We start from the raw sequence: 12,926 nt of genomic DNA, 5'->3' as shown, positions 1-12,926 counted from the left end.
GGGGAGTTCTCTCCGGTGTCCTTGACAATATTTATCCCGCAACAAAACAGATTATCTGGTTATTAACACATTGCTGAACTTGATTGGTTGTAAAGAGCTTTGAGACATCTTGAGGCCATGAAAGGGCTATACAAATGGAATTCTTTCTTCTTTCTAAGATGATAAACGTTCCCAAGGCTGCCACAATAAAGTCCAGGTGCAAGTAGATATTCTTTCTTTTTGGACTGCAGTCCATTTCATTGCTTGTAAAATGTCATGGTAACATAACAAGAACTCAAAATCCCACGGTCCTCGCCACATTCTAGCTCCTGTGTGTACAGGTGCTCACTAAACTTGGAAGTGATGGAGTATCTGAGCACTTGCGCTTGTCACATTCCTCACACGCACTGTCCATTCACCTGACCCACTGCCGATTGCATTGCAGACTCATTGCTCTGTCTTTGGATGTTGCATCCACAGATACCTGAAAATTACCAACCCACTGAACTGCACTGAACTATTAAAAAGACACTGATTCGCACACAGCGAAAGATTCAATTCATCTAGGCAAGAGGCTGTCAACAGGGCTGGCCAGCGGACATTCGAGGTGGTCGTTCAGCCCGACTGCCCACCTCTCTTCCATGGCTACGTATGTCCCTGGAGATGGAGCTTGCAGTGTCCTTCGGCATGCTCACAGCCTTCCGTAAGAGGAGGGACTAGAGTGCATCTTCACCTTGGGTATAGAATTTTAATTTAATTTGTTATGTTTCCTTTAACATCTTTTGTGAAGTTGCAGTCTTTATTGGTTGTGCCCCTTTAAAAAGGGGCCCATGCTTGACTTTAAATTGACAATTGCCGCTGACAAAAAGAAGAGTCAGCCAATTTTCCTCATTCTTCAAAGTTTGTGACTGGCTCTGGGAGACATGGCCCCACCTCCCTTTACTTGATTGGTGCTCTGACAGAGGCAGCAACTTGTGATTGGGTACTGAGGAATGTCACTCACAGCTAGACTGTCCTGCCCTGGATTATCCAGCAGTATAAAGACAGGAGTTTGAAAGTAGCTAACTCTTAGCTTCTTACTTCAACGAGGCTTAGATTTTTGGAAAAGCAACTTAGGATGGTTTCTCAAGTGCATCAGAACTACCACAGGGACTGTGAGGCTGCTGTCAACCAGCAGGTCAACATGGAGTTCAGTTCCTCCTATGTTTATCTCTCCATGGTGAGTCTTCTATTTCTGAGCAGTTCACAATGGACCTGCTGCAATGTCAATTTACTAGATTCTGTGCTGTATCTGGCCCACCCTCACTTGATGTACAGTGAATTCATTTGTTAAAGCTATACTATAATAGAAGTCGGGAAGCAACTTTTCACACGTGTGGTGGAAGTCTGGAACATATTCTCTCTCCTTGCTTCCTGCACTCCACCCACCCAAGGCCGTGGCTGCCTGCGCAAGGTTTTTGTTGGGTCAAGGTATTCAAGGGATTAGAACATAAAAAATAGGAGTCAGCCATTTGGCTGATCTTCTCCTTCAATTCCACCTTCCCGCACTATCACCATGGGCCATAATTTCTTTCATTTCCAAACATTTATTGACCTTGAATAAACTCAATGACTGAGCATCCACAGCCCTCTGGGGTAGAGTTCCATAAATTCATCACCCTCCTAGTGAAGAAATTTCAACTCCTCTCAGTCTTTAATGGCCAACCCCTTATTCTCAGACTGTGACCCCCTGGTTATAGATTTCCCCAGTTAGGGTAAACATTATTTCTGCATTAACCCTGTCATGCCCCTTAGGAATTTTGTTTAATTAGATTTGCACAGCATTCTACTAAACTCGAGAACATTGGCCTAGTCTATACAATCTTTCCACATAGGGCAATCTCCTCATTCCAGGACCATGTCTAGTGAACCTTTGTTGTTCCACCTCTAATTCAAGTATGTCCTTCATTTGGTAAGGAGACCAGAACTGTACACAATACTTTGGTGAGGACACACCTAATGTCCTGTATAATTATAGCTAGACTTTTACACACAAACTCCAATCCCTTCGTAACAAAAGCTCACATACCATTTGCTTTCCTAATTACTTGCTGGATAAATGGAGTTAAGCTGCAGATCTGACCAAATTGAATGGTGGAACTGGTTTGAGGGGCTGAATGGCCTACTCTTGTTCCTAATGTTCTTTAACTCCTTGCTTTCGTTTCTTGTTTTGCCCTTCTGTCTTTTTTTCTCTCTAACTCCCTTTTGCTTTATTGGTGGTAAAGCCTTCAACCATTTCCCCCCTACTCGGTGGAACTCTCCCTTAACCCCTCTGCTGCCCTACCTTGACCTTCATCGATGACCTCCAACTGAGGGATGGTATCTGGTTGTCTGCTGGAATGGCTTGATGTTTAGTTTTGAAGGTGCCAAATGAATGCTGCTTAGTTTTGGTTCCACGGGATGAATGTAGCCAGTAACACTTGGGCCAGATGTACTATGTGAATTGTGTGCTGTGACTAGATCTCTACTTTAAGGGCTTTGCTTCTAGTTCCAGTAGTGCCCCTTGCATAGCCTGTACAAAATGGATCTTGGTGAATAAACCATGATTTGGAATGGTAATGTTAATAATCATTAATTTATAAACTTACACTTGAGCATTGGGTGCCAAGATTAAGGTTATAGTTTTGAGCATGTTCTATCAAAGCTGAATTGGTAACCATGGGATGATGCAGCATTTAAGGAGGCCATTCGGCCCATCCTGACTGTTGGGTGGAGTTATCCAACTAGTCCCACTCTCCTGTTCCATCCCATAGCCCTGAAAATTTGTCTCTTATGTCTATTTTTTGTTTAAGCTGTTGCCATTTAATTTACTTGCACCATCCTTTCAAGCACCCGATGCATTTATTAAAAAAAAGTTGTCTCTTGTTGCCTCTGTTCCTTTCGTTAATCACATTTGATTTTCCATAATCTTGCATCCCTTTTGCTAGGGGATTATCCACTCTCCACCATATTAGTGAAGTCAATCGGCTGGTGCTAGCTTGTGTAACATTGTACATGGAAATTCAGGGAGACATTGTACCCTTTAAAGGAAGCAAAATTGAGTTTATGTATAATACCCACAATAATGTATCTGCCATGTGATACCCAACTACTCTTCTGATCCCTCTGCAGTCCTTCTACTTTGACCGGGGTGATGTTGCCCTGCGTCACTTTGCTGAGTTCTTCAAGGACCAGTCACATGAGGAATGTGAGCATGCTGAGAAACTGATGGAATTCCAGAATCGGCGTGGGGGCCGCATCATCTTGGCAGACATCAAGGTTTGGCTCCATAAATGAGGGGCCTTCTGACTGGCTCCCCTTAGACTGATTGCTCCCAATACATTTTAAAGCAATTGGTTCCAATTTACAGCACAGAAACCAGCCATTTGGACAAACTGGTCTATGCTGGTGATCAGGCTCCAGATGTCTCCTCCCACCTTGCTTTATCTTGCAACATATCCTTCTATTTATTTTTCCCTCATGTATCCCCCTTAAATACATCTATGCTATGCACCTGATCAATTTGACTCCAGTGGTTGATGGCTTAATGTAGTAATTCTATATTCTAACACATTGGTTCATGGTATCCTTGACTTCTGATTTGTTTTTTTCATCCCTAATTCCTTCAATACTTGTTTGTTTAATCCATTGTAAAGGAACTGTGACTTTCCTCTTCAGGAACCAGAGGAGGATGAGTGGAACAATGGTCTGGTCGCAATGCAGACAGCTCTGCAGATGGAGAAGAATGTGAACCAGAGTCTGCTGGATCTGCACAAACTCTTCACTGGGAGCACTGACCCTCATGTAAGTTCCTCATGTGGGGTTCTGGGTAAGTTGGAGGCGATGGAACCTTGCTGTCCTTGAGCTGATTACAAAAATCTCTGCCCAATAGCTTCTTGATGGGGTGTTTTTTTTTGGTGGGTGGGGGGAGTGGTGTAGGCGGTAGGAAGGGACAGGAGGCTGACCTACTGTGGACATTGACTAGTAAATGTGTCCCAGCAAGTTTAATCTAAATGATGCAATAATTCCATTGATTTCAATTGCACCAGTTAACTAACCTCCAGTTCAAGAGGATTAAAATCCAAACTCTCGATGGGTGAGCTCTGATGTTCCTTGATATCTGCTCCTGGTCACAACTCATTTCCCTCTTCTCCAGTTGTGACTTCCTGGAGACCCACTACTTGGATGAACAAGTAGCTTGGAGATCACATCACCAACCTGAAGAGACTGGGAGCCCCTGAAAAAGGCATGGGGAAGTATCTGTTTGATAAGCACACCCTAGGGGAGAGCGATTGAACTGACTGCGAGGAACAAGCTTCTTGTGTTCAGTCCGAGTGTTTATATAATTGTGTGTGAGACTCTGTCCTGTCGAGAATGACAGCCTGTGACTTTATGCAGGCTGTGAGACTTGGCCTCGTGATGTGAAATGTAAATAAATTGTTCAGAAAAGTATGGGATTTTGTCTCATTGTAAATTTGAGTGAGTGGTTGCTTATTTTCAGATTAACGTCAGCCCAGAATTAAAGTGGGCTGTGTAACCACTTTATTGTTCCTCTTTCCGTCTGGTGTACGTCTCATTTGTTGAGCTGCATCGTCAAGGTCTCTTGTTGAAGTCATTCCAATTCTGTTTATTCATTGAGAGTAAATTGTTTGGTGCATTTGTGATGGTTGCAATGCTGTAATCCAACAACTTGCATTGATGTAGTACCTGTGAAATGTCCTGAGCCACATACGTGAACGGGACAGATACCCAGCAGCATAGTACAAGAGGTAAGCTCTTTGGGAGTTGATGATTACGGGGAGCATGCAGGAAAGTGAAGTTGAGGCCAAGATCAGTTGTGATCCTACTGAATAGTGCAGCAGGCTCAAGGGGCCAAATAGCCAACAACTGCTCCTATTTCTTAAGTAGGGACAGGACTCTACACTAGGAGCCCAAGGCAACTGAATACACATAACTGCTCCTACTAGTGATGAATATTCTCTCTGCCCTTTGCATCAATGGCAACAATTTAACCCCTCCATACAACTAAATGTCAGCTGCTGTAATGTTCAATGCAGGGAGAGTTTTTCAATCCATGATCATTTAACCATTTCATTTTAAATGAACAGTTCCAGTTTAGGTATTTATTTAAAGTAAGCTACCAATGCTGCTCTGAGTTACTCCTGTAGAATACACTGCAGGTCGCTCACTCAACCAAACTGATCGTTGCTGCTATCGATTTTCTTGTCAGCTTTTGTGGGCAAAGGAGAACAGAATGCTGATGTCCACACCCAATGTCTGAGCTTATTGAGTGAGCCATGCTACTAGGGGGCAAGGGAAGTACAATTGGGTGACTGGGAAATACACCCTCAACTTTACATTTACACAAACTAATTTTAGAAAACTAGTTCAGAACTGCAGTCATTGCAATGAAATTGCTGTTGTGTCATTCCATGTAATTGCATATCCTAGAAGTTTCCAGTCACCATATAGCGATTAACAGTATCTGATGCCCACGGGATGGTCATTGAAAGTGACCATGTGATGTTCATCAGTTTGCTCGAAGGCCTTTGTGACTGCAGGACATTCACTGCATAGAAACAGAGAAAATAGGTGCAGGAGTAGGCCATTCGGCGGTTCGAGCCTCCACCATCATTCAATAAAATCATGACAGATCATTCACCTTAGTACCCCTCTGCTGCTTTCTCTCCATACCCCTTGATCTCTTTAGCTGTAAAGGCCATATCTAAGTCCCTCTTGAATATATCCAATGAACTGGCATCAACCACTCTCTGTGGTAGTGAATTACACAGGTTAACAATTCTCAAGAAGTTTCTCCTCATCTCAGTCCTAAATGGCTTACCCCTTATCCTTAGACTATGGCCCCTGATTCTGGACTTCACCAACATTGGGAACATTCTTCCTCCATCTAACCTGTTCAGTCCTGTCAGAATTTTATATGTTTCTATGAGATCCCCTCTCATCTTTCTAAACTCCAGTGAATACAGGCCTAGTCGATCCAGTCTCTCCTCATATGTCAGTCCTGCTATCACGAGAATCAGTCTGGTGAAGCTTCGCTGCACTCCCTCAACAGCAAGAACATCCTTCCTCAGATTAGGAGACCAAAACTGAACACAATATTCCAGGTGAGGCCTCAATAAGGCCCTGTACAACTGCAGTAACACCTCCCTGCTCCTTCGATCAATACAACTGTAAATACACAGACACATGTTTGATTCAGGTGGGTCAACTGTGCTCATTGGTGGCATCTCCCCTGAAAGTGCAGTGCCTGTGGTGTGATTGGTGGCTCTGGATCTGAATCACTGCCGCACCCTATGCCCCATCTAAAGCAGAGTTTTAATCCAAGGGAATACCTCATCAGCAAATCCAGGACTCAACCACTTATGCACTGAAACCAGACGTCACGGCTTTGGATCTCCAAGAAACACCAACATGAAAGGCCAATGACCAGAGGTGAGTGAGGAGGACAATTATTTTTACGCAGCGAGTTGTTGTGATTTGGAATGCGCTGCCTGAAAGGGCGGTGGAATCAGATTCAACAGTAATTTTGAAGAGGGAATTGCATATATACTTGACAAAAGTTGCAGGGCTTTGGGGAAGGAGCTGAGGAGTGGGACTAATTGGATCGCTCTTTCAAAGTGCCTGCACAGGCACGATGGGCCGAATGGCCTCTTTCTGTGCTGATAGCATCTATGATGAGCCAGACAGTTAGAGCATATCTGAGCCTCATCATTTCAATCAGATTTAAATATTCTTTTGCCTCACTGAAAGCCGACTGTAAAAGGATGCGCCCAAAACACCAAATTGAGGGGCAGGAAAAGACCAGCTGGTCCATCAAGCCTGCCCCAAAACACGCCGGAGCAAATCATAGAATCATAGAATGGTTACAGCACAGAGGGAGGCCATTCGGCCTGTCGAGCCCGTGCCGGCTCTCTGCAAGAGCACTTCAGCTAGTCCCACTCCCCCGCTCTTTCCCCGCAGCCCTGCTATTAATTTTTTCTTCAGGTACTTATCCAATTCCCTGTTGAAAGCCTTGATTGAGTCTACCTCCACCACCCTCTCGGGCATTGCATTCCAGATCCCAACCACTCGCTGTGTAAACATGTCGCCTTTGTTCTTTTGCCAGTCACTTTAAATCTGTGTCCTCTGGTTCTTGACCCTTCCGCCAATGGGAACATAAGAACATAAGAATTAGGAACAGGAGTAGGCCATCGAGCCCCTCGAGCCTTCTCCGCCATTCAACAAGATCATGGCTGATCTGGCCGTGGACTCAGCTCCACTTACCTGCCCGCTCCCCGTAACCCTTAATTCCCTTATTGGTTAAAAATCTATCTATCTGTGACTTGAATACATTCAATGAGCTAGCCTCAACTGCTTCCTTGGGCAGAGAATTCCACAGATTCACAACCCTCTGGGAGAAGAAATTCCTTCTCAACTTGGTTTTAAATTGGCTCCCCCGTATTTTGAGGCTGTGCCCCCTAGTTTTAGTCTCCCTGACCAGTGGAAACAACCTCTCTGCCTCTCTTGTCTATCCCTTTCATTATTTTAAATGTTTCTATAAGATCACCCCTCATCCTTCTGAACTCCAACAAGTAAAGACCCAGTCTACTCAATCTATCATCATAAGGTAACCCCCTCATCTCCAGAATCAGCCTCGTGAATAGTCTCTGTACCCCCTCCAAAGCTAGTATATCCTTCCTTAAGTAAGGTGACCAAAACTGCACGCAGTACTCCAGGTGCGACCTCACCAATAACCTATACAGTTGCAGAATGACCTCCCTGCTTTTGTACTCCATCCTTCTCGCAATGAAGGCCAACATTCCATTCGCCTTCCTGATTACCTGCTGCACCTGCAAACTAACTTTTTGGGATTCATGCACAAGGACCCCCAGGTCCCTCTGCACCGCAGCATGTTGTAATTTCTCCCCATTCAAATAATATTCCCTTTTACTGTTTTTTTTCCCAATGTGGATGACCTCACACTTTCCGACATTGCATTTCATCTGCCAAACCTTAGCCCATTCGCTTAACCTATCTAAATCTCTTTGCAGCCTTTCTGTGTCCTCTACACAACCCGCTTTCCCACTAATCTTTGTATCATCTGCAAATTTTGTTACACTACACTTTGTCCCCTCTTCCAGGTCATCTATGTATATTGTAAACAGTTGTGGTTCCAGCACCGATCCCTGTGGCACACCACTAATCACCGATTTCCAACCCGAAAAGGTCCCATTTATCCCGACTCTCGGCTTTCTGTTCGCCAGCCAATTCTCTATCCATGCTAATACATTTCCTCTGACTCCGCGTACCTTTATCTTCTGCAGTTTCTGTCTATCGACTCTGTCCAGACACCTCATGATTTTGAATCCCACTATCAAATGGAGACGTGTCTGTGGGTGACAAAATTTGTTCAATAATGTTCACTCCCTCTCATTCTCACTCAATATATTGATTTTTACCAGGCATCATTCCATGAGAATAAAAATGACAGATCGTTGATGCCCCCATGTAACCAATCCTCAGACACATACCCATTCTCGTTATTAGAGCTGGGGGCAGTTCACACCATCCACAGGATGGAATTCTCATTCCACTGGCCAATGGTTGGTTTGTAAATTCACCAAGATGACGTGATCGCTTTGAATATTGTCTCAGTGCTACAGAAACTTGCAAGTAAAATACTTGGCCAGATTATGAAAAACCCCTTCGGCGAAAGTAGAAAATTATCATATCATTCAAGTGAGAGCGTTAAACAACGGCACACTTTCAGATTTGAAGATGTTCAAGGAACCCAAAGGCAGTGACATCACTGAGACTGATCACCCCCAGCCCCCTCCTCCAAACCCCCTCTCCTTTGTTAATTGGTGCCTGAATTCAGGGAAGATTCCTGATTGACAATCCCTGAGAGCCAATCATCATTGGTGATGTCATACCCTGTTTGAATGCAACTGTTCAAATAACATAAATACAGGAGCTTGTGCAAGACAGAGTGAGTTCTGGAACTGTGCAGATGATAGTGAAATATAGATAGTGAAGATGGCCTCCCAAGTGTGTCAAAACTACCACAAGGACTGTGAGGCTGCTGTCAACAAGCAGTTCAACATGGAGCTCTGTTCCTCCTATGTTTATCTCTCCATGGTGAGTTGTGTATTCCTTGTTGCTGCATTCTGAAAAGTTGTTAATTCTCCAGTTCAATGAACTGGCTTTAAGTTGTATTTCTCTGGACTTCTGTCCCTGGGGGAGCAGAGTCTTTGGGCAGTGAGAACTTCAGGTGTGTAATACAGGGGCATCTTGTTGAGTTAATGGACTGCGACCTATTGCAGCTACCCTCTATTGAAGTTTAATATCTGAAACCAGCTCAGCTGCTGCCTGAGTGTGTGACAGAAGAGCACAAACCTGGTCAGGAGCCTGTTGTTCAGTTTCAGTGGGGGGACTGCAGTGAGTGAAATATGGGCAGGTCCTCACTAGTATTCTTTTTGGAGGTGAAGTACTGAGAATCCTAGTGTTGAAGCCTTGCTCACTGCTGAGATCTTGCTATTACACTATTACTGTGTAAATTATTGGTGTGGAAGGTTTTTCCTCATGCCATGCCCAAACTTGGACTAGAATGGAAGAATAATAATTGCTATAATGCCTTTCACTACCTTGGCAAGAAAGCACTTTGGGACATTCCAATGAAGGAGTTAAGTGTAGTTTCCTGTTATGTGGGAAATGTAGCAGCCAATTAGTGCACAGTAAGCTCCCACAAACTGCAATGAGATAATGATCAGATCATCTGTTTTAGTGGTGTTGGTTGAGGGATAAATATTGGCCAGGACACTGCAGAGAGCTCCCTGCAGTAGTACTGAGAACATCGAGAGGCTTGAGGGGCCAATGGCCTATTCCTGTCATTCACTAAGATCATTGCTGATCTTGTACTGCAACTCCACTTCCTGCACTGTCCCCAGATCCTGTGGTATCCAAAATTCTATCATGTGCTCCCTCTCTTGAATATACTCAATGATTGAGCCTCTGCAGCTCTTGGGGTAGAGAATGCCAAAGAGTCCCACCCTGAGTGAAGAAATTCCTCCTCAATGAATGACCCCTGGTTCTTGACTCTCCAGCAAGGGGAACCATCCTCCCTGCATCTAATCCTTCAAGTCCTGAATGAATTGTGTATATTTCTAATGAGCTCACCTCTAATCCTTTTAAACTCTAGAATAGAGGTCTAGTCTGCTCAATCTCTCCTCCTTGATCTTTCACATCCACCTGGTGACTGACACACTCTTGTGTGAATGACAGAAAGTAGAGGAGGTATTGCTTATCCAGGAGTGGAAGTTAATTTGGCTGGAACATGAAATATAATCCTGAACTTTAGGTTTATAGGTTCATCCAGCAAAGAAAAACTTTCATCGTGCTATGGGGAGGTGAAGCTCAACTCCGATTGATGAAGTCAATGGCATTTTGCTAGTTTACAAATGGTGTCTATTTTTGAAGGATTAAGAATTCACTAACTAGGGGAAAAATAACTCTTGCATTGTCTATGAAGATCAAGGTCTAAAGAAGCCGTTTTAAATTCTTTCCGCAGTCCTTCTACTTTGACCGGGATGATGTTGCCCTGTCACTTTTCTGAGTTCTTCAAGGAGCAATCATATGAGGAACATGAGCATGCTGAGAAACTGATGTAATTCTAGAATCGCCGTGGAGGACGGATCATGTCTGACAGCAAGGTTCAGTTCAATAAACTTGTGGCCTTCTGTCCAGATACCCTTCGACCTGATTGTTTCAAATACCTCCGAAAGCAATTGGTTCCATGGTTGTGGTAGTGTAATGCAGTATTTCTATATTCCTATGACACATTGTTTATGGTAACATGGATGTCTCATTGCTTTTTCAAACCCCTATTTTCCTTGTACTGTCTGGTGTATTTTGTTTGTTCCATTGTAAGTGAACTGCCTGTGACTTTCCTCTTCAGAAACCAGAGCAGGATGAGTGGAGCAATGGTCTGGAGGTGATGCAGAGAGCTCTGCAGATGCAGAAGAATGTCAACCAGAGTCTGCTGGATCTGCACAAACTCTCCACTGGGAGCACAGACCCTCATGTAAGTTCCTCATGTGGGTTTCTGGGTAAGTTGGAGGTGGTGCAACATTGCTGTCCTTGAGCTGTTTCAAAAGATCGCCGTAAACAATAGTTTTGTTTTTGGTGGGGGTCGCTCCTGGGTTCTTCAGGGGGTGGGGGAGAGGACCGGGAAGTTGGCCTACTGTGGACATTGAGAAGTAAATGTGTCCTAATGTTTCCAGGATCTAAGCTCACATTGAACACTAGTTACTGGATCATTAGAGCAAATGTACATCAATCTCAATTGCCCCACTTGACACTTCTCCACTCCTTGAGAATTAAAATCCTAACTTGAGGGGATGCTCTGATCTGTGATATCTTTTCTCTTTCAGTTGTGTGACTTCCTGGAGACCCACTACTTGGATGAACAAGTGAAGATGATCAAGAAGCTTAGAGATCACATCACCAACCTGAAGAGACTGGGAGCCCTGATAATAGCATGGGAGAGTACCTGTTTGACAATCACATTCTGGGGGAGAGTGACTAAACTGACTGATGGGATCAAGCTTATTGTATTTAGTACTTGTATTTATATAATCAGGCTCCTGTCCTGCAGGGAATGAAGGCTTGTTACTTTGTACAAAGAGCTGAAACCCATAACTGTAAATAAACTGTTCAACATTGGACTGTGTTTTGTCACCTTGTAAGTTTGAGTGGTTACTTATTTTCATTTAACATAACTTTGGTTTCCATCAAACAAGAATTACACTGAGCTGTGCAACAGTTATATGGGATTGAGTCTGATGAAATGTGTTTATCCTCTAGTGTAATGTTTTTGTATTGACTGGGTCATTCAGGAACCTGTTGTAAGATCTAAAATGTTCAAGGTGTGCTCGGACAACTGACAGCCCCATGGGATATTGGCCCAGTGACCAAAAGCCTGATCAGAGGTATGTATTAAGGAGGTAGAGACATGTTTAGGGAGGCATCTCTAGAGCTTAGGACTGAGAAGCTGTATAAAATTACCTGTTCCAACTATGTTTTTGAACAAATGACAATTCAATTCAACAAGATATAACATCTGTTAAACACAAGGCCAATTTGCCAGTAATTCATTGTTGCACCATTTCAGTTCAGTGAAGAAAAAGTCCTGGATTAGCTTCCGGTTTAGTGTATCTGCCTCGTGAACAGCAGTTTGTGTTCAGCAGCTGCAACAGATCCTGTTCAGGTATCCAGGTAGTTCAGTAACTAGAATCACAACAGAAAGCCTATAGCAGCAATGAAGCTTTGTAGGCAGACAAGCAATGTCTCAGCACACTGAACGCTGGGCACTACAATTGGGTGAGAAGGGAAAGCAACAGGTGACATCAGCTTGCTGTCATAGCTTCATTGATTAGTGTGGCTATACTAGTGCCTGTGGTTCTGGGGCAGCTTCTCTTCCACCTGCTCCCATCATGGTTGAACAACTTGCCAACACAACCTCCATTCACATTGTGGTGTCCTTACAACTTACTATAGAATTATACAAGGCATGTACTGCAGACAAAGTCACTACGTGACCTGATCCTTTATTCCCAGGACCAAGAAGTGCTAACCATGTGTGGGACCTCCCTTTATGTACCTGGATGACCAGCTGAGGAGTGTCTCCTACAAGTTCATCCCCTGTGGTCAAGGTGTGCATTTCTCAGGTGTATACAGTGTACACTGTTGTAAAATAAAGGTTACCGTTATGTGAAGCTTACAAACATGACACACACGAGTAAGGAATTGGGTAAGGTATTGAAAGACTAACGATACTCCAACAAAATGTAATTCTTCTGGAAGGAGTAAATGTATTTAATTCCACAAAGCAAAAGGCACAAAATGTTAAACCCATTTCTACCCTGCCCTGG

General features: G+C 43.7%; 1 pseudogene; it reads left to right on the top strand.

Annotated features, from left to right (window-relative positions):
- The first annotated feature begins 1,096 nt into the window (after nt 1-1,096).
- Nucleotides 1,097-11,581, top strand: LOC139262619 (ferritin heavy chain, oocyte isoform-like; annotated as a pseudogene).
- The last annotated feature ends 1,345 nt before the right edge of the window (nt 11,582-12,926 follow it).

The sequence above is a fragment of the Pristiophorus japonicus genome, chromosome 4 (assembly GCF_044704955.1).
Source record: "Pristiophorus japonicus isolate sPriJap1 chromosome 4, sPriJap1.hap1, whole genome shotgun sequence".
In the NCBI taxonomy this organism is placed as follows: Eukaryota; Metazoa; Chordata; class Chondrichthyes; family Pristiophoridae; genus Pristiophorus; species Pristiophorus japonicus.
Note: the sequence above shows the minus strand (reverse complement) of the source record. Positions and strands in the feature narration are given on the sequence as shown.